Here is a 22,033-nt window from a genome sequence, read left to right on the forward strand (position 1 = left end):
ATTTTTAGTTATAGGCCTAAGGAAATTAATGTATATTTCAATCGTTTCATCCTATGTCCTGATAAATCTCAGAGCCTACTTCTACCACTTCCACTAACACTACTGCTACTTAAATCTAGGAAATATTTTAGCTGGGAGCCTAAAGGATAAATAATCTAAACCATATTCATCATTTTTTATGGTGAACCTCAGGCCAGGTATATAAACAAACTAGAAGAGTAAATTCAGCCTAGGGGCCAACCTCGTACTGTGGATATTTTTTTGGCGGGGGGAGGTCCCGGGTGGGGCTCACTGCGTTAGGTGGGGATGATTGTGGGGTTGGGGGGTGCAGTCTGGAAATTCATCTTACAAACGGTACCTGTGAGACATTTAGCCTGTCTCCCTGAATCCTACTGGGGAACGAGGAACACCACACGAGAGAGAGAGAGAGAGAGAGAGAGAGAGAGAGAGAGAGAGAGAGAGAGAGAGAGAGAGAGAGAGAGAGGACTCTAACTAGAAAACTCCTTCCATGGAAAAAGTTTGTGAAAGATGGACACTGTAATTATGGATGAGGGGTCAAGGGAAAACTTCCACGACTTACCGAAGATATTTTATCTCCGGGGGTAGCCCGGGGTAATGGGGTTTCCGAAATAATGGCCTACTGTTGTTATTCGTTTTCATTAATACGTGGGTGCGTTTTTTTTTTTTTTTTTGTGTGTGCTCAGTGAGTACTTTTATTTGGCCTTTTAGGAAGCACGTTTCTTTGTGTCTACTTTAAGTTCTTGTGCAAGCAGCGTATGTACTTCTTACAATAATGAGATAGTAATTGTTAGCACGAGTCATAATCTAGACTTACTCAAAAGGTTGTTTTTATAATCATATGTAACTCCGTATATAAAGCAGTACGATGCGCGCGCGCTTGAGAGAGTTGTGTATATACGATTTCTTTGCAGTGTTCTGTGACAAAAAGCTCAATTTGGAAAATTTGTTCAAAAGGTTTGCAACAAGGAGTGATCCATGTCCCCACCAAAAGCTGCAGTAGAAGAAAAAGTGAAAAAATAGAGAAATTATCATTTTGTTAGCCAGAGGAAGTAACCTCTGAACCAAATGAACTGTGACCCCTAAACCTTCGAAAGTTTTTAGATGCTTCTATCTGCTCCATACTTTGACCTTAGCACGCTCCTAGCCCATTTCCTCTCGCAATGTTGCTCTAGTTTTCGAATGTAAACATGAAATTCATACGTACGTTCCGAACCCTTCCTTTATCAGAGAAACAGACTTCTAAAATGCCTGAAAATGATCATATAACTCTGGCCACTCTTGGTTTCATTCTTGCATCCGTCAGCATGTTCTTCCAAATTTGTAAAACAACTACGAAGATTCTTTCATGCAATATCCTGCTTCTCTTATAGTGATCATAAAGTGAATAGATGAATAAATGAATGACTCCATCAAGCATTACTGCTCATGGCATGTGCGCAACATGGTTGCCTAGGCGTATGGTCTATGCCAAGGCCAAGAGAAAGGGAAGGTCTGCGCACTTCCCCCCAAATCCCCCATGTAGGCGGAGCTTTGTCTACCTCCTCATTGCGTCAGCAGGTGAATTGCCGTAATGAACAGGTACCTCTAAGATACGTCATCGCCTACTTAGTTACCCCAGGTGGAGGCGACTCCACCCAATTGGGCAGACCTTGTCTCTCTTGGCCTTGGTCTATGCATAAACGAACGCTTGTTGTCGCCTCCCTTCCAAACCACCACCTAGCACACCGATGACTTTGGCGCACGCATGCGCGGATCTACGAAGAACACTGATAGTCGCCATGGGCTATCTATGATCTAAACAGGTAAAGTTCGGGTCAGTGTTTCCGCGATGAAAAAACAGATGTGACCAAGCTTCTGAAAAACAAAATTTGAGTCACTGACCCAAAATATTTTTCAGTTTCCCAGTTACCAGAGGCCTTCGTACTGTATTCACCATCACTCACAAACGTCAGAATGGCGACCATTAAAACTACCACTCCGTTCTATGCCTTGTCACTTGCATTAATTCTCGAGCAGAATTGTGTTGTCCGGTTTTAGAAACTAGATGCCAAAATCAGTGAGATGACAGTCCCCCACATTTGCGCGCACCTACACAATAATATATATATATATATATATATATATATATATATATATATATATATATATATATATATATATATATATATATATATATATATATATATATATATATAAATCACTCTCCTTTCTACCGCTCTGAAACCACGCAGATGGTAAATAGCTTGACTGGACTCACACGCTTCACCACATTTCACACCTGAAAATGGGGTAGGAGATATTTCACCCGAGTAATACGCATGAGGTTTTTCATCTGTTTAGCCCGATTGCCTTATTCGTCTTGGGAATTCACGTCTGCGGTTCCCAAGCGCTGGGATAATCCCCCAACAGTCAGGCAACAAGCGTTTTCCTCTCCATCATAAGCCCGGTTGGTTTTCCTTCGTTCTCTTTCGCGTCCTTGTGGTATCCAAGGTCTATAGATTAATCTATAGACCTTGGTGGTATCTGTCCCCTCCACTTCTTGGCGTCCTGATATTTTTTCCATTGACTGTATATGGTTCCGCTCGAAGTTATCGTTGAGTTTGTCTCTCTCTCTCTCTCTCTCTCACTGTAAATATTCACACAAAGGAAAAAATAAAACAGCGCGGGAAAATACAGCGGAATATTTAATTCCCGTCTTGATTCTCTCCAAGTTCTCGCACCTTTTCGCTCCAGGAAAAAACTTACTAAATAGTTATGTAGCCGTGTGCTCAGCAGTCCAGTTTACATAAATCTGCATTGCCAATTAAGCATATCTATGTGGACGTGAATCCGAATTACAAAAGGACGGAATGTTTTTCGCTCGCGCCAGCGGGAAATATTTGAGGCCAGAAACATTATTCACCCAACCGCGATTCCCGTTATTGGATTAGCTGCAGAATTTATTCAGACAAGCGCTCTCATATCTCCGTAATGACTTCACCCATACTGCAAGCATTTACATACATATTGTATAAATCATACATGTGTAGCCACTTTGGCCACTGCATACGGCCGCTTGATATGCTTTATGCATACAAATGGGTGCTTGCCTTTAGACGCAGTTTTAATTTGCGAGTTATATGGACAGGGAGGGCTTCCAACACCTTCTAGTCTTACCTCATTTCTGGGGAGTTGTGTGTTGTTTTAGATATTTAAATTTCACCTTTGTGTGTGTTTGTGCGCGTGGTAAGAGAGAGAGAGAGAGAGAGAGAGAGAGAGAGAGAGAGAGAGAGAGAGATAAACTATATTTTATGCTAACGTCCAGCGAGAATAGTCCGCCTCGACATTATCCCCCGAGCCGGTCTGAATGACAAATCCCAGCATCACTTTCACTTAAATCATTGTTCCTCGCATTTTCCCCGATCAGCTTGAATTAAGCTTATTCGGTTCGGCGTCCAGATGAAGGCCGAGAGATTGGGGAGGTTTTAGGTCGTAAATATCGATAGATGCAGTCCATTAGGATGGAAATATCTCCGAAAGGGGCACCACTAACAAAATTGAAGTCTCAACATTTCAGGGAGAGCACTTCCGACCCATTCCTTGGGCTTTTCTCAGAGACAGATAGAGGCATTCATCGCTCTTCTAGACATCGCAAAATAGGCCTATAGGAAGAGACGTCTGCAGAATGATGCGACAGATAAAACAAAATCTAAGGAACTTTTTAAATGGTCCTTCCTTTATCTTTCTATATATTCACCCTGAAAATTAAAACCCAAGATAAGGGTGGGAACTCTATTTCCTGAAAATTCGAGGAGGAAGAAGACCAGCCAGTTTTGTTATTGATGTCCCTTCCGAAAGGATTTCCACCCTAATGAACCACATTCATCGATATTTATGACCGAAAACCCAATCTCTGAGCCTTCATCTGGACGCCGAACTGAATAAGCTTAATTTGAGCTTATCGGGAAAGTGCAAGGAACAACGATTTTAGTGAAAGCGATGCTGGGGATCTATTATTCAGACAAACTCGGAATAATGTTGGAAGGGCCTTTACTCTCTCACTCATTCCGGTATCACTCCGAGCTCCTAAAACGCCCGTTTAAAGTTCAGTGAAAATACTGAACACTTTTCACAAATCAACGTCAGCCTAATTCCTAATCCTCTTTTTTATCCGAGCTTGGAACAAGCCTAAGTCTATAAGCTCTCATGGGAGAGTTGAAGCTGTTTAGGCCAATCTGACCTCCTTGGCTTTAGGCTACAATTTTCTATTTTCTAAGAACCAAAAAACTGTAGATGACAAAACAACGGGTGTTTGGACAAACCTCTCGACAAATACGTCATTAAAAGAGGGGAAAGAGTCGTCTTAACTAAATAATTGTTCCATTTTGTATTGCATTTGTTATTCAGCGCTACTGAAGATATCCATTCCAATTTCTCCCATGCAAGATGCGGGTTATCTCTCTCTCTCTCTCTCTCTCTCTCTCTCTCTCTCTCTCTCTCTTGGCACAAACTCTCATAATCTTTAAAGATGATTTAAAACTTCACACAACTCCCCAGAAATGAGGTAAGACTAGGTGTTAGAATCCCTCCCTGTCCATATAACTCGCAAATTAAAAACTGCGTCTAAAGGCAAGCACCCATTTGTATGCATAAAGCATATCAAGCGGCCGTATGCAGTGGCCGAAGTGGCTACACATGTGTGATTTATACAATATGTATGTAAATGCTTGCAGTATGGGTGAAGTCATTACGGAGATATGAGAGCGCTTGTCTGAATAAATTCTGCAGCTAATCCAATAACGGGAATCGCGGTTGGGTGAATAATGTTTCTGGCCTCAAATATTTCCCGCTGGCGCGAGCGAAAAACATTCCGTCCTTTTGTAATTCGGATTCACGTCCGCATAGATATGCTAACTGGCAATGCAGATTTACGTTAAATGAACTTTTTTTTTTTTTTTTTTACTACACGGAACCTAGATCCATTCAGACCACTGGAAAGGAAGCACACAGGTGCGAGAACTGTGAAGGTATCTGATCTCGTGCGCGCAATTATCTGTCGTGTCGTGATGTTAAGAGTTTCCTTTGTCTTATAGGGTGAAGTATATTAGACGGCAACGATGTTTATAGGTCTTTCTGAACGTTTATAGAATTGTTAAATGGGACCAAACTCTATGACCCTGTATCAACAAACGGATGGAGATATAATTGTGTTAATTTATCTTTTATTTCATTTTCGCTTTTTTTTTTGCTTCCAAGGGGATTGCATTGTGCAATGACGCGTAGGCGCGCAGGCGCATACACACATGTATATGTTTATATATACATATAAATATGTATATATTTACATTTACATATACATATATACTTACATATACAGAAATAATCAACACACAATCACATGCGGAACAGAAATAAATTTCTGACTCACATCAGGATCAAACCCAGGTCTTTCAACTGAAGGGCAAGGGCGCTCCCCACTAGGCCATACAAATCATAAAAGAAGTTGGAACCTGGGGGCAACATATACATATATACATACATATATATTCATTCATTTATATACATAGGCCTACATATATACACATAAATATAATATATATACATATATACAAACATATACATACATATATACATACAGACTTAAGAAACACCTCGTTACCACACGCAAGTCGAAAATGCCTCACTTACACCATCAGAATAATCATCTTATTACCTAATTAACGCATGATCGTTGCTTGCTCGTGCATGAGTCAGGCAGTGCTTCATCTTGACAAGAGGGAACACACGAGGTGGAATAGCTTTCGTGTTATGAGAACGAGATACGTCGATAGTCTTAATTGTTAAGCGAGGAGATTGATTCCTGATGGCGCCATGAGTAATCTTGTCACGTTCTTCTTCTTATCATTTCTTAGGCAGAACTTATACACTGACACATGAAATTAGGTGCAGATACGATTGTGTTCATACGCTGGCTTACGCATTTGTTTATTTATGGATGTAAGTTCATACAAGTTATGGTAAGAACCAACCCCCCCACCACACACACACACACACACACACACACACACACACACACACACACATACGCGCGCGCGCGCAGTCACTCACACTTTAGGTCTCCATAGTTCTTGCTAAAGTGAGCGCCAGGGTAACACCCACCCACCCAGCCACCCACACACACACACACACACACTATATGTCCCCAAAGGTCTTGAATAAGTATTCGCCAAAGATATTAGTGTGAAAATTGCTCTAGAAGAGGGACAACAAGGAGGCGGATTTATGCGCACTCCACGAGAAGCAACATTTCTCTCAACACCAAAAAAGCGCTAAAACGACTGATGTTTTTCATCTATCTTTATCATCACTTCTTCCTTCAACGTATCAGGAAGACCTTTAACATAATAAGGGTAGTGACCTGTTATTCATCAGGCACAGAATCTGTCTGGTGTCGTAATGACACGTAATTACGAATTCCATAACAGCGTACTGAGTACCTTCCACATAAGGTATACACAGAGCTAACTAATCTCCATAATGTATTGTTCGTTAATATATCTCCTTACGAGACTTGCTTAGTGGCAGAGAATATTTAGGAATTAGTATTTTCTTTGTGGGGAAGAGGCCGAAGTGGTCATTGCTCTCCAGGTCAAGCTGGGTCACTTAAGAAAAGTGACCTGGAGACACTCTCTTATTCTGAGGGGCTTCGTACAGGGGGCTGATCACAGAAGTAATTTCATAAGACAGAAATGACGTTGCCGCTTTTAAGTGACGGAAAATTGGGGTAATTGCGGTGTTATTAGCGGTTTAATTTTATATCAACACATCAACACCTGTATACACACACACACACACACACACACATTGTATATATATATATATATATATATATATATATATATATATATATATATATATATATATATACAGTATATATAATATATATATGTATATTATCTGTATATATAATTATATTATATATATATATATATATATATATATATATATATATATATATATATATATATATATATATATATATATATATTACCTTATCTATCTTATCTATCTATATATATATATATATATATATATATATAGATACTAGAAAAGATATATAGATAAATCGGAATAATTCTAATTGGCTTTCCGAACTTCATCTCAGTATATGATTTCTGAGGTCGGTGATTCTTACAAAATCATCCCAGATACCATCTAAGAATTAACCCTAGTATGGGAGAGAGAGAGAGAGAGAGAGAGAGAGAGAGAGAGAGAGAGAGAGAGTATATACCCCTTCACGAATTTCTCTCATTTGCTTCACGAATTCTCTCCTTGAACCTCGGCGTGCGTGGCGTAAGTTGATTACGAATCCCGGGAGCGGAAGCAAAGTCCCAATTAAACTCTAAATTGACGAGTATTGCTGTCTCCGCTGAGCCAACATTGATCATTATCAACTTGAGGGGGCCGAGGCTTCGTCTTTTCTCGCCCCAGGAAGAAGAAGACCCGCCTTGGGAAGGTGGTGGTTCGATCTCTCTCTTTCTCTCTCTCCTCTTCCCCCTCCTCCTCCCCTTCCTCTTCTTCTCCTCCCCCTCCTCCTCATCTTCTTTTCTTCTTCTTTTTACCTTTTTCCTCTCCACTTCTTCGTTTTCTCCTTCCCCTTCTTCTGTTTCTTCTTCTTCTTCATCTATCACCGACACCCCAACTCTTGTGGTCCCCCGCCCAACATACCATCCCTCATCCTCCTCTTTCTCCCCTCCTCCTCCTCCTCTTTCGCCCTCCGCCTCCTCCTCCTCCACTTTTTCCTTTCCATCTCTCCTTCTCTTTCTTCCTCTTCCTCCCCCTCCTCCTCCTCTTTTTTCCTTTCCATCTCTCCTTCTCTTTCTTTCTCTTCTTCCCTCTCCTCCTCCTCTTTTTTCCTTATCATCTCTCCTTCTCTTTCTTCATCTTCTTCCCCCTCCTCCTCCTCTTTTTTTCCTTTCCATCTCTCATTCTCTTTCTTCCTCTTCCTCCTCCTCTTTTTCCTCTCCATCTCTCCTTCTCTTTCTTCCTCTTCCTCCTCCTCCTCTTTTTTCTTTTCATCTCTCCTTCTCTTTCTTCCTCTTACTCCTCCTCCTCCTCCTCTTTTTTCTTTCCATCTCTCCTTCTCTTCCTTCCTCTTCCTCCTCCTCCTCTTTTTTCTTTTCATCTCTCCTTCTCTTTCTTCCTCTTCCTCCTCCTCCTCCTCCTCCTCTTTTTCTTTTCATCTCTCCTTCTCTTTCTTCCTCTTCCTCCTCCTCCTCCTCTTTTTCCTTTCCATCTCTCATTCTCTTTCTTCCTCTTCCCCCTCCTCCTCCTCCTCTTTTTTCCTTATCATCTCCTCCTTCTTTTTTCTTTCATCTTCTTCCCCTCCTCCTCCTCTCTTTTTTCCTTTTCCATCTCTCATTCTCTCTTCCTCCTCTTCCCTTCTCCTCTTTCCTCTCTCCATCTCTCCTTCCTTTCTTCCTCTCTCCTCCTCCTCTTCTCTTTTTCATTTTCATTCTCTTTCTTCCTCTTACTCCTCCTCCTCCTCCTCTTTTTTCTTTCCATCTCTCCTTCTCTTCCTTCCTCTTACTCCTCCTCCTCCTCCTCTTTTTTCTTTTCATCTCTCCTTCTCTTTCTTCCTCTTCCTCCTCCTCCTCCTCCTCTTTTTCCTTTCCATCTCTCCTTCTCTTTCTTCCTCTTCCTCCTCTTTTTCCTTTCCATCTCTCCTCTTTCTTCGTCTTCCTCCTCCTCTTTTCTCTTTCCTCTCCTCTTTTTCCCTTTTCTCCTCCTCTTCCTCCTCTTTTTCCTTTCCATTTCTCCTTCTCTCTTTCTTCCTCCTCCTCCTCCTCCTCCTCCTCCTCTTTTTCCTTTCCATCTCTCCTTCTCTTCTCCTCTTTCCTCCTCCCCCTCTTCCTTCTCCATCTCTCCTTCTCTTTCTCCCTCTTCCTCCTCCTCTTTTTCCTTTCCATCTCTCCTTCTCTTTCTCCCTCTTCCTCCTCCTCTTTTTCCTTTCCATCTCTCCTTCTCTTTCTCCTCTTTCCTCCCTCCTCCTTTCCTCTTTCCATCTCTCCTTCTCTCTTTCCTTCCTCTTTCTCCTCCTCCTCCTCCTTTTCCTTTCCATCTCTCCTCTCTCTTTCTCCCTCTCCTCCTCCTGTTTTTCCTTCCATCTCTCCTTCTCTTCCTCCTCTCTCCTCCCCTCCTCTTTTTCCCTTTTCATTCTCCTTCTTCTCTTTCTTCCGCTTCCCCTCCTCCTCCTCTTTTTTTTCCTTTTCATCTCTCCTTCTCTTTCTTCCCCTTTTCTCCTCCTCCTCCTCTTTTTTTCTCTCTCCATCTCCCTTCTTCTTCCTTCCTCCTTCTCTCCTCCTCTTTTTCCTCTCAACTCCCCTTCTCTCTTTTTCCTCTTCCTCCTCTCTCCTCTCCTCCCCTTCCTCTCCATCTCTCCTCTTTCTTCCTCCTCCTATCACCAACACCCAACCTCTTCACCCCACATACTACCCCCACCTCCTCCTCCTCCTCCTCCTCCTCCTCCTCCTCCTCCCCTCCTCCTCCTCCTCCTCCTCCTCCTCCTCCTCCTCCTCCTCCTCCTCCTCCAGTCCTGAATGCTTAGATTTTACAAATCCAAAGTCCATTTTTTCACAAGACTGACTAATCTGACCTCGCTTATGATTCGAAAACTTAGATAAAGGAACACAAACTTTCTTCGGTGTAAAATTCATTACTAGCGTTTCCCCTGCTGTCGAGTAAAATGGAGGAATAAGTCGAGTAATGGAAGGATACGTCGAGTAATATCATGCCGAGTAATGGAAGGATAAGTCGCTCGCTAAGGGAAGATTATATCGAGTTATAGGAGAAACTGTCGAGTAATGGAGGAACGAGCTTTGTAACGAGAGAATATTTACTGTGCTATTCGCTATTCCAGTATAAAAATCCATCGTATCCTTTTTCAGACCCTGAGTTAGAGCGACGCCAGAAGGTTGCACATCAGGATGCAATGCACATGTACACTTAACTCATCTGCTGGCATCCCGGCCTCATTAGGTCCCATTACCGCTTGCACCTGGTTGCTAATGCCTTCTGCAGATTTCAGCAAGATTTGGTTTTTAAATGGCGTGGACACTGACCTGACCCTTAACATCGTCCCTTCGGTCCCTAGATGCAGCCCCATTCATTCCTTTTACTGTACTTCCGCTCATATTCTCTTCTTCCATCTTACCTTTCACCATCTTCTAATAATTGTTTCTTAGTGAAACTGAAATTTTCTTCCTGTTTCACCTTTCAACACTTCTACTCTCAATCTCCCTTTCAGCGCCGATTGACCTCATAGGTCCCAGTGCTTGGCATATGACCTAAATTTTATATTCCACTCCATTCCCCAAGGATTTGGCCTTTAATCTTATATATTTGTTGTGTAAGCATAAGTTTTTCAACTTACGAGCCTACCATCCCACTATGATTCTTAGCCACGTAAATAAGTCTAATCCTTCGGGCCAAGCTCCTAGGAGAGCTGTTAATCAGCTCAGTGGTCTGGTAAAACTAAGGTATACTTACTTTTTTATGATATATGGATAAATATACAAAGATATCCTGATATCCATCTTTACCTTTTCTTCTCTTCTCTTTCTTCTTCTTCTTCTTCTTCTTCTCTCTCTCTCTCTCTCTCTCTCTCTCTCTCTTTGCACTTTTTTCAACAACGGAAACAATTATAGACCAATGGGCGGAAGAGAATGACGGCGTTTGCTCAAACTCAAGAGTTGATGAATGCTTGAAGGTACGTGAAGGCATTTATGAGCTTAACAACTGGTCACATTCGAAATTTGGCTTTTGACGGACACGGAAGTTCCACACGGCCGGAAGTGCCAAGGAAGAGCCGTGCTCAGGGCGAATTTCATTTTGGCCCTCACCAGTGTCGTTTAGTTTGGAAACTGTCGCTAGAGGTCATGCAACCTTGCAAGGCCCAACCCTGTACTGAAGAGTAGAGTCGCCTTGTGAAAGTGCCTGACAATACTGGAACTTGCAACAAACCTTAGTAACTTGATGCAAGTTGTAATGGGTAAGAGTAGACTACCGGAGTCCTCATAGTAGAGAGAGAGAGAGAGAGAGAGAGAGAGAGAGAGAGAGAGAGAGAGAGAAAGAAACTAATATGTAGTAAATAATGAGAAAGCTCTTAAGATGAGAGCATACATTCATTATGCATTTATATGCATACATGTAAGTGTTAAGTGTGCTTGAGAGAGAGAGAGAGAGAGAGAGAGAGAGAGAGAGAGAGAGAGAGAGAGAGAGAGAGATTCATCGATGCAACGGCAAAGCCTGCTCAAGCAATGAAAGTCGTCCTATGAGGCCAAAGGTTCGCTATGCAGATGGTGCAATGCAATTACGATATACGTCTGCATGGCGCATGCGCGCAGATGCGAGCATATATAAATACATTACGACCTGCAGGCAGCCAGCAGATGCGAGCTGGCAAAGACCCCGAGTGTTATTTTGATTTACCTTTTAGCTCTCGAACAGTTCACTTGACATAGGAATGCATACATGCATAACAGACGCAGGAATGCATACACGACAAATGAATGCATGCATGCATACATGACGCAGGGATGCATATATGCATACGTGACGTATGAATTCATACATGATACGTGAATGCGTACACGACATAGGAATGCATACATGATACAGGAATGCATACATGTATACGTGACATACGAGTGCATACACGACACAGGAATGCAAACATGTATACGTTACATAGGAGTTCATACATGACATAGGAATGCATAAATGACACCAGAATACATACACTAAATATGGATGCATACATGACACAGGAATGCATACTTGACACACGAATGCATGCACAACATAGGAATGCATACGTGGCACAGGAATGCATACATGCATGCATGACACAGGAATGTATACATGACATAGGAATGCATACATAACATAGAAATACATAAATGACAGAAATACATACATGACACAGGAATGTATACATGACATAGGAATGCGTACATAACATAGGAAAACATAAATGGCACAGAAATGCATACATGACACAGGAAAGTATACATACATATCACAGGAATGCATACATCCATACAAGACACAGGAATTATACATGCATACGTGTCATAAGAACGCATACATAACATAGGAATACATAAATGACACAAAAATGCATGCATGCATACATGACATAGGAATGTATGCATACATACGTACATATCACAGGGATGCATACATGCATGCAAGACACAGGAATTATACATGCATACGTGCCATAGGAATACATAAATGACATAGGAATGCATACATGTCATGGAGATGCATATATGGCATAGAAACACATACATGACTCAGGAATGCGTACATGACATAATGATGCATACGTGACATTAGGATTTATACATGAGCTTTGATACGGCCTAATTCTTTATTTTGAGTAACTTCATTTATAGACGTTAGGTAATCTCCGTTCTGTTGGAATATGGCCGAAGTCCAGGGCCTAGAAAAACCAGTTAATAACCTGACTTATCGGTTAGTTCCCAGAACCCATCCCCAAAAAATGGAGGCATAAATGCGGCCATTAAGTGTGCTTTAATGTATATTACTGTACATTGTGTTAACTGATCTCTCTCTCTCTCTCTCTCTCTCTCTCTCTCACACATACACACATACATACATATATAGCCTACATGCCTATATAGCCTATATATACACATTTCTATATAGCCTATATATACATATATATAAATATATACACATACACACATACATATATATGTATATTTATAATATAGTCATTCTTGCCAAAGGATGACCGGGTAGTATATTAGTTAACACACCACACCATATGGTATATACAGTACATTACATAACCGTAATCCATATAAATCGTCATGCATCATGACACTCATTTGTTTGGCCCACATTTAGTTTATCTTTATATTTATTTCTCTGTTTGTTGGTTTATATCAATTCATTTTGTCCTGTTCTCTTCATACTGTTACATGAACGCTCTGTTCTTTGGAGGCCAGCTTTGCAAATTATTACCTTTCGGGCGTGTTCCATAATAATAATAATAATAATACACACACAATAATAATAATAATAATAATAATAATAATGCAAGACAAAAAAAAAGGTCGTCCTTGTATAGCTTCTTTAATAACACACACACAATAATAATAATATTAACACACACACACACACCACATTGGCTATTCAGATTAAGGGCATGACGTTAATATTTAATCAATATTGTCCCTTTTGTTAGTGTGGCATGGCATATCAAAATACAATCATATAAAGACGGGTATATTTTCTGGACAACATAATTGCAACACAAGATGGATGCTACGCATGAAGCCTTATACAAATACTAAATTGTTTAGCCAGAAGATTCAGTGAAATAATAGTAAGCCTGATCATGTACAACCCGAAATACATGTTTTCAATCATCGCATTGTACTGTAGTATTACAGGTGACAACTTACGGTCAAAAGCGCAAGCTATGATAAAAGATGGATGACTTAGCCTGTTTTTTTTTCAAAGCGGGAACAAGCGGACAACCTATGAGTGAGCTTAAGCAAGGGAAGAATATTGCTACAGTATAATAACGGTCTAAATTTCACCACTTCTACGTTTGACAATACTGAAATAAAGCAGCAGCGATCTCATCAAAGTATCTTATTTCAGAAGACATGAAAAAAATAGGACATGTAATAGCAGTCTCACGTTGTTACAAAAACTACTCTTGACGTTAATTGGCAGACACGTCTTTAACTATCATTGCCATCAATGTTTCATTGTCACTTCAGTGTCAGATAGTTTTGCTTCTATAATGAAAAAGTAGACTTGAAACTCTCCGTAAGAGATGATAAATAAAGAGAGAGAGAGAGAGAGAGAGAGAGAGAGAGAGAGAGAGAGGACCACGAAGCCCCGCCCCTCACCCCTTCTTTATAGAGCTCATTATCCATTCTCTGTGCCGAGCAATCTATCAAGAATCGGTAATCGCCCTCTCCGACCACCGTGTGTGAACAATGTTCACCTCGCATGTACACATTTTGACGAAGAGTGAAACCCCTTCCATTCCAAACATTCAACTTGTCAATAATGTCGACAGTTCTCCTCCGTGTTTGGCATTGTATTTTATTTCAGGTCGATATCATACTCACCAGTTTTCTTCCCTAGAAACCGTCACTATGCAACGAATAACCTAGCTTCTGAGGTTGTAGCTTTTAATTCTACGAGTATATGAATTATTATTATCCGTCACTTCTTATTCAACTCATTTATTCAAGGGAGTGTTTGGAGGCGCAAAAATAAATACCCGCCAAGTTCCCGTCTTCACTCTCAGACCAAATTTGTTTGTTACGAAATCTGTCGGTGGCGCTCGCAGATTATGCTTTTCACCGTTGTTTGCTATTCTGCTTATATGATACGCTATCTCTCTCTCTCTCTCTCTGGAATTTGTGTGCAACGTTCTCACATGGAACCAAGTATCCCAGATACGGAAAGCAAATAGTCTTTTTGTTTTTTAATGCGTCTGGTGGCGGAACATTCAAACCTCGTGCCACCCGGCTGAGCCAAACCGGCAAGGTACACCCCGAAAATCGATAGGTCTTGTTTAAGCTCACAGTGTCTAATGTTCTTCGCTGAATCTGCCTCCTCTGCTAAGAACGATTAATATCGAACGAAAGTTGTTACGATCTGCATACGAAGGTCCTACATTCGGAGAAATTTGGCGTGGCACCCAGCGAAGAAACCTAGCTATGCGAGTGCGCGAATCTACTCTCCCTCCCTCCCACCCCCCCAGTACATCCCTTCCCGAAGGATGACGTCCCAGGGGGCCCATCATGCCCGGTCCCCGCATACCCCAGCCCCAGGAGCGCCCGCCGTCCAACAGAACCCCTCCCAACAGAACCCAAGGAGGCACCCGTCCCGAAGCCCCTCCCCACGCAAGAGGATCCCCTCCCGTTCCCTCCCCTACCTCGGCTCCTCAGCTGAGAGAGTCTCTTCTGAAGTGAGGGAACTCCTCCACCTCACTCAGTCTTGCTCGGGCAGTGTTTGTGAGAGGTTGACTCTGTGTGAATTCTCTAAAGGGCTGTGGATGTTGCAGCATAGCCATGTTTATCTAGTTCCGAAAATGCTCTAATCTAAACCTATTCCGCATGGTGATATTTGCCCGAAGACTCGGCGACGCTATTTGGTGAGTATAACGAAGCGATGTATTTGACGAGGAATCAATAAGCAAAGCAATTTTTTCTTAAACGAAATGTTGCTTAGGTCATAAGAGGAGGAGCAAGAGAGAGAGAGGCACTGTCGAAGAAGGAAGAATTCGTAAACTCGGCAAGGAATAAACAGCGATTGTTTGTAATGCTTTCGTGTGAACATTTGAAACGGGTCTGCTGCGTTCTCTATGTATGGCCGCCCTGGTTAACGCTGTCGTAGAAGAAATTAATGTAGGACGTGCCCATGTTTTCACGATCATTTGTTCGTCTTTGTTGCTTCACGTAGGGCTGCTTCACACCGTTGGGCTCTGGGCTTTCTTGCCATAATGCTGCGTGTTTGCAAATGCACGCTTGATTGACGTCAGTATCTTTACCTTCCGAGTTACGATTTTAGTTTGTAGACGTCTGACCTCATATGAACTGAGACGATGTCTTATGTCGGCTATTTCTGAATGTCTCAATAGTTTCAGTATTGGCAGATTGTCTGACTAAGTTTCAACAGTTAATGTATAGTTTCAACAGTTAATGTATAGGCAGACAATGTTTCAACAGTCTCTATATAGGTTAACAACGTTTCAACAGTTTCTGTGCAGTCAGACTGGCTGACTGAACGTTTCAGCAGTTCCTGTATAGTCAGTCTGCCTGAACACTTCAACAGTTTCAGGATAGTCACATTGTCTGCCTGAACGTTTCAACAGTTCCAGCATAATCAGTTATCTGTACGTTTCAGCGTTTCGTGTATAGTCAGACTGTATCGTTGGCATAACGTGCTAGTCAATTTTAATCCAGTTACAAGCTAAAAACGGGTTTTTTTATGCACCAATTGCAGCAAAACCTATTTTGATTTCTCCATGTTGGTGTTTGTTATTTATTTTCTTTCTTGGCAGACTTGCACATACCAGCTTATGGTTAGGTCAAGTCTGTATAGCATGGTTAGGTCAAGTCTGCATACCATCGTGAGATGCAACAAGAGTATTGTTGGAATAATAGGGTTGATACAAAACAAATTTTGGGGATACTTTGTCTACCAAAAAAGTATTTTTTTTTTTTTACTAAGAAGTTTACCAGGCGAACCGGAGTGCGTGTTTTGAACGTAATAAAGTAAACAAGATATAGACTGTATATATACGGATACAAATACAAACAGACCTCTTATGTAACTTTGTTACAAAGGAGTTTGGCGATTTGTTTGTTTTGAATGTACTGAAATAAACAAAATAACCAGAACTAGTATCGAAAGTTTTTCCAAAATGTGAAGAAATCGAGAAGTTAAGAGGGGATTGGGATTAATAAAAATACATTGCATCTGGTAAAAACTGACCAATAGATTAATATATATATATATATATATATATATATATATATATATACATACATAAAATGTGCTGTCCAAGTTACGTGTGATACCATACAAGAATAGGAACGCATAGCGTGCTGGCTTTCGTCCTGTCATTAAAGACAGCTTAACCAGCAACCGAGGGGCTTTACGTCAGCCTGATCCTTAGACATTGTTAAAGAATTCGTGTCTAGGGTGAGCGCGATCAATGATTAAGTTGATTGAATGGCTGGAGTGTAGAGAGAGAGAGAGAGAGAGAGAGAGAGAGAGAGAGAGAGAGAGAGAGAGAGAGAGAGAGAGAGAGAAACGAAGCCAACTGATTACGTGTTAACCAATTAGGATGCGTGACAATCGTTTAGTAAGTATTAAACATATTAGGCCTATTGCTTGAGTGTAGAAGTGCCAGCGTGTAGTTGGCATCCGTACACAATTTGTGTCCCACTTCCTGACCTGTCAAGCTATCACGTGCATATCTCTAAACTTGCCCTCCTAAATGTTACGGCAATAAAATTGCCAAAACCTTATGTACAGGCTCAGTTGTACTTGGGACTGTCTAGTGAAGAATCAGAATGAGTACGGGGTTTAAACTCTATTCGAAAACCAGCTTTTGCCCATACAGAGTGGATGTAATGACTAATTGCATTTTCATTTTCAGATGTGTTAATGCTAACTCATGTCTAGCTCAATATTTTGTATGTATATATATACATATATACAGTATATATATATATATATATATATATATATATATATATATATATATATATATATATGTGTGTGTGTGTTCAATTTTGGTCCATTTTCTTCTAGTGTTCATTTGTGATATGTATATATATATATATATATATATATATATATATATATATATATATATATATATATATATATAAATATATATATATATATATATATATATATATATATATATGTATATAATATATACAGGTATATATATATATATATATATATATATATATATATATATATATATATATATAATGGGCGTATGTATTCGTTCTTAGGCCAAGAAAACAGATAATCAAATGTTAGTCTTTGCAGGTAAAATTAAGAACAAATTAGAATGTCCACGTTGTATATTAGGCATATTTTAAAAAATGCTTCTGCTCTGCTGCGGAAATTTTTAAAGATCAGACGCCAGTGAAAAGAAAGTCTCAAATTTTTTTTTTTTTTTTTTTTGTAAGCTCAGGCCCAGAGACTATAAGCAAAAAGGGAAGGAGGGTGGGGCTTGACTGCAGGAACCTGTACATTCCTCATAAGGGAAAACATGAGCAGAAAGGAGTCCTAAAGCGTGACGAAAGGATATATAATTACTCTAATAAACCATTCTGTAAATAAATTGTATTGAGATCCACAACTAATCCGATGATTACGAATTTCCACAGGCAAACAAAAACATTTTAAATGCATCTTATTCGCCTCTGTACTTCACCGCGAGAGAAAACACCCCAGTAAGGAACATTGTTTTAATGTTTGTGGAGAGTAATGTCCTAGACCTATAGGCCTAGATGCTGTTGTGAGTAGAGTTACTGTGTTTTTAAGTTTGTTGACGACAACAGGACGGTTGATGAGTGTTGTATATGTAAGTTTATATATATATTATATATATATATATATATATATATATATATATATATGATATATTGATATATTGTCGTTACTGGTAAGTTCTCGGCACAGACGGCCTTCTCGACCAAAAAGGAATGGTGTAAGGGACTCTTACTGCCGTCTTTGGTTGCTCCCAGGCGCCGTGTCGACCTGGTATAGTGTTTCAACCATTACTTGTACACTCACTTTTTTTTTATGACAGTGTCAGACATGTCTTCGAAGTTGGAGTTTGTTTCGTTGTTCCGTAAAAACACACACACACGCACATATGATTTATTTATTTACATGTAATTATGTAGGGTCTATAACGAAAATAATTTGCTGAAATACCCTCAGTCTATATATATATATATATATATATATATATATATATATATATATATATATATATATATATATATTCAGTATATATATGTAATATATATATGGTGTATATATATATATATATTATATATATATATATATATATATATATATGAAATATATTCAATATATATGTAATATATATATGAAATATATATATATATATATATATATATATATATATATATATATATATATATATATATATATATATATATATATATCACCATAAACTTTGCAAACGAAAAGTACTGATATATCAAACGCTTGATTACAAGTATTAATGGGACTATCGTCAAACTATAGACTCGTAGTGTATGTCATTTTCATGAATTACAATATAAAATTCGGTATAATAAAAAGAATCGTAAATGGTAGGACTCATCGCAACAAAACTCAGTGTTCCTATGGCAAAATTATGGTCAAATTAATTGATTGATTTGCTCTTGAATGAAAAGCACTCCTTTGTTCCGTGTGACGTCATCAGTGGAGGATGGAGGATTTCGTGTCAAGATTGAGGGAGGATTGAAGAATAGTCCGGTTACCTTAGGAGTATAAAAACAGTGCGATACTGTGTCATCGAATTGGCTGAAGTTATTTCAAGGATAATTCTGTCAGTTCGCCGTCACACCTGGTTTCATTTGTTTGTTCCCGTCATTTGCCGGAGTTCACCATTGTCACCCGGTTTGACCGAAACAAGAAGTTAGGTGTTATATGTGTTCCTGTTTCTTAACCTTTGTATTAAACACAGGCTAATTGTTTCAGGTCTAGTTGTCAAATCGACATTTACGGCTCAGGTGGAGTCGTATCTTTTAGGCCTATGTTGTTGTGGAATGTGTCTTGTTTAAATGGCCCTTTTATTTAAAAAAAAGCAAAGTTTGCTTTGCTTAAATAATGTTTCGTATCGGTAGAAACGAGGTAAATTGTTTCAAATGCAAAGCTGTTGAAAAAGCTACATGAAAGGTTTGCATTGTATAGTTCAGGTCAGGATAACGTACGGAATGAATTTCATATATCGTCTATTCAGAATATGTAGTAAAATGCTTCACGCGTTCTAAATTCCTCCCAGAAGTTTTAAGCTTCTTGTTTCCACCCGAGTGTCTTTCGTAATTATTTATTTTTTTTCCGCCATACGGCTTTTTCCGCGCTGTGGGCCGGTTCCAGAAGGTGCAGTTTGTCTAGATCTTGGTGAAACCCTTCCGGTTTTCAGCAAGTACCGGTATTTGGGAATGACGTCGCTAGACCGATGTTGAACTTCAGACATAATTGACTGGGCTGTTCTTGGAGTTCTTTCGTAATATGCTGGTTCATAAGACGAATATTTTCTTTAGTTGAAATCCAATTACTACAAAATATGAGGAGCTGAAATTCTAAATAATAGAGATTATGGTTATTATTAAAAGGCAGCCGAGCTTAAACCCTGGTTGGAAACAAAGCCCAAAGGTCCCATTATGGTAAGGAACTCGGTGCGGAAAAGGAAAGTGGGAGTCAAGACTGAACTTTAAAAGTCAAAATCAAATGAGATACTGAAGAACAGTTCACATGAATTTAAGCAAACCAGAAGCATGGTGATCATTCCATATTATGGTAGCAGAGGATAAATCACGGAGTCTGAGGATATGGCAAGTTACATCATGATGAAACTTGTAGATGTTACCGTGATGTTTGACAGAAGAAGAAAACCTTGGAATGAAAGTATTTAATTGCAGCTTACGAACTTGAGGCAGAGAATGGATCTCGTATATTCTGTTAACAGAGAATTTGTGTGCTTCATACACACGTTTCTCGTGCTCAAGATATCATCAGGATCATCAACATTTTATATCATATTTTGCCTTTAACGTGACTGTTGACCACCAGAAGTGTCTCGTGCAGCATTTGCCATTTGAAATAACGGTTTTTATTCGCTGCCACAATGGTATGGCGAGAAAATGGGCCTGGGTACTACTTTTTTCTTTCCTTTTTTTTTTTTTGGACGAACGAAAAAGTGTCTTGTGTGATGCCTTCCATACAAATATATTTTTACACTTATACTGGTCACCTCATACTACTTTAAAGTTTGAGGGCGGGAGGGGCGGTGGGCAGGGGTGTTATTAACCCGGTTGTAGCCTATCCTCCTTTGTTATCTACGCGTCACCTACTCCGAGGTGCTAGTACTAAACATGGCGGAAGCTCCATGGGGACGCCGTGTTTAGTACTAGCCCCTCGGGGATCTAAGTATTATATACACCCATTCCTGTATTGTGTGGTCGACAAATTATATTAATAAACGATACCTTCGTGCGGCCGTCTACTTTACTTAGCATGAGTTTACCCTGGACATTGACAAAGGTGGATGCATACTGGGTTAATCGGCAGGGGGGAGGGGTTGTCTTCCAATAAATTGCACTTCTAGTACTACCTTGTGGGTGGTTTATCCTGTTAGTTTTTAAAGCGAAAGATGATCAGAATTTATATATATATATATAAATTATGCAGGGTGCACAGTGAGTTAATTGGACGAAGTTACAAAGATTAATATCAAAATAAAAGGGGGTTAAACTTAATACATCTCAAGTTTTGTCCAATCTCCCCGAACATGGGGACAGTATTTAAAACACGACAGAAAAAAAGCATCTGCTCAACGCATACAGGTCTCCCTTGGCGTGCACGTAGTTCTTCAATTAAGGTTTAATTATTATGATTATGGATGCTCAACAGGTTCGTAATTCATATAGAATATATGGAGTCGTTTGTGAGGACATTAGTAAAATTAAACCAGCTTAAGGTGATGGGACTCATACTGCTAGTACTAGAATTTTATATCCACCTTGCACTCTGCTACTGTACTACCTATGAATTACGTGTATGTGTTTGTGTGAATGTTTCCTGAAAGTGAAAGGAAATCGAGAAGTCAAGAGGCCATTGTGGCTTTCTGGGCAAATACACATATGCAGTATATCACAGACTGTGCCACGTCGTCATTGCTGTATGTGCGCCGTTCGATCGGCGAAGCAGGCAGTGTTATTTATGGGCGTGGCATGGGTGGGTGACGGTCCTCGGTTACTCTAGACCAGTGGCCCATGCGCCCTTTCACGATATGTCAGAATGGTCATCCCCCCTTTCCAAAATTGTTTGCCTCAAAAGGTGCATTCCAAACAATATGCAACAAAATACTAACACAAACGCACAAGCTACCGGAGAGAAAGGCCAGCATGACCTCTCAGTAGTGTGGACCGACGCACACTGCGTTTTGTGTAGTTCTAGAGACAGTTTGAGCCTGCCAATCTGTAGTCACAATTTCCCCCCCCTCCTTCTGCAAAAAAGGTACCGGTAATGATTTCTAATGTGGCTAAAGTTAAGTATACCTTAGTTTAACCAGACCACTGAGCTGATTAACAGCTCTCCTAGGGCTGGCCCGAAGGATTAGACTTATTTTTACGTGGCTAAGGACCAATTGGTTACTTAGCAACGGGACCTACAGCTTATTGTG

The 22,033-nt window shown here is 40.0% G+C and overlaps 2 protein-coding genes across 3 annotated transcripts in view; one reads left to right on the forward strand and one right to left on the reverse strand.

The window, feature by feature from the left end:
- Positions 1–22,033, reverse strand: part of LOC136832281 (uncharacterized) — a 44,314-nt gene that overhangs the window by 19,225 nt on the left and 3,056 nt on the right. The gene's annotated exons all lie outside the window — the stretch shown is intronic.
- The window catches only part of alpha-Man-IIb (alpha-Mannosidase class II b), a 1,038,654-nt gene continuing 1,031,667 nt past the window's right edge, over positions 15,047–22,033 (forward strand). For both annotated transcript variants that reach the window (XM_067093152.1, XM_067093153.1), the window contains exon 1: positions 15,047–15,214. The gene's annotated coding sequence lies outside the window, so the exon portion shown is untranslated. The remainder of the gene's footprint in view (positions 15,215–22,033) is intronic.

This window comes from Macrobrachium rosenbergii, chromosome 49, assembly GCF_040412425.1.
Source record: "Macrobrachium rosenbergii isolate ZJJX-2024 chromosome 49, ASM4041242v1, whole genome shotgun sequence".
NCBI classification, from domain to species: domain Eukaryota; kingdom Metazoa; phylum Arthropoda; class Malacostraca; order Decapoda; family Palaemonidae; genus Macrobrachium; species Macrobrachium rosenbergii.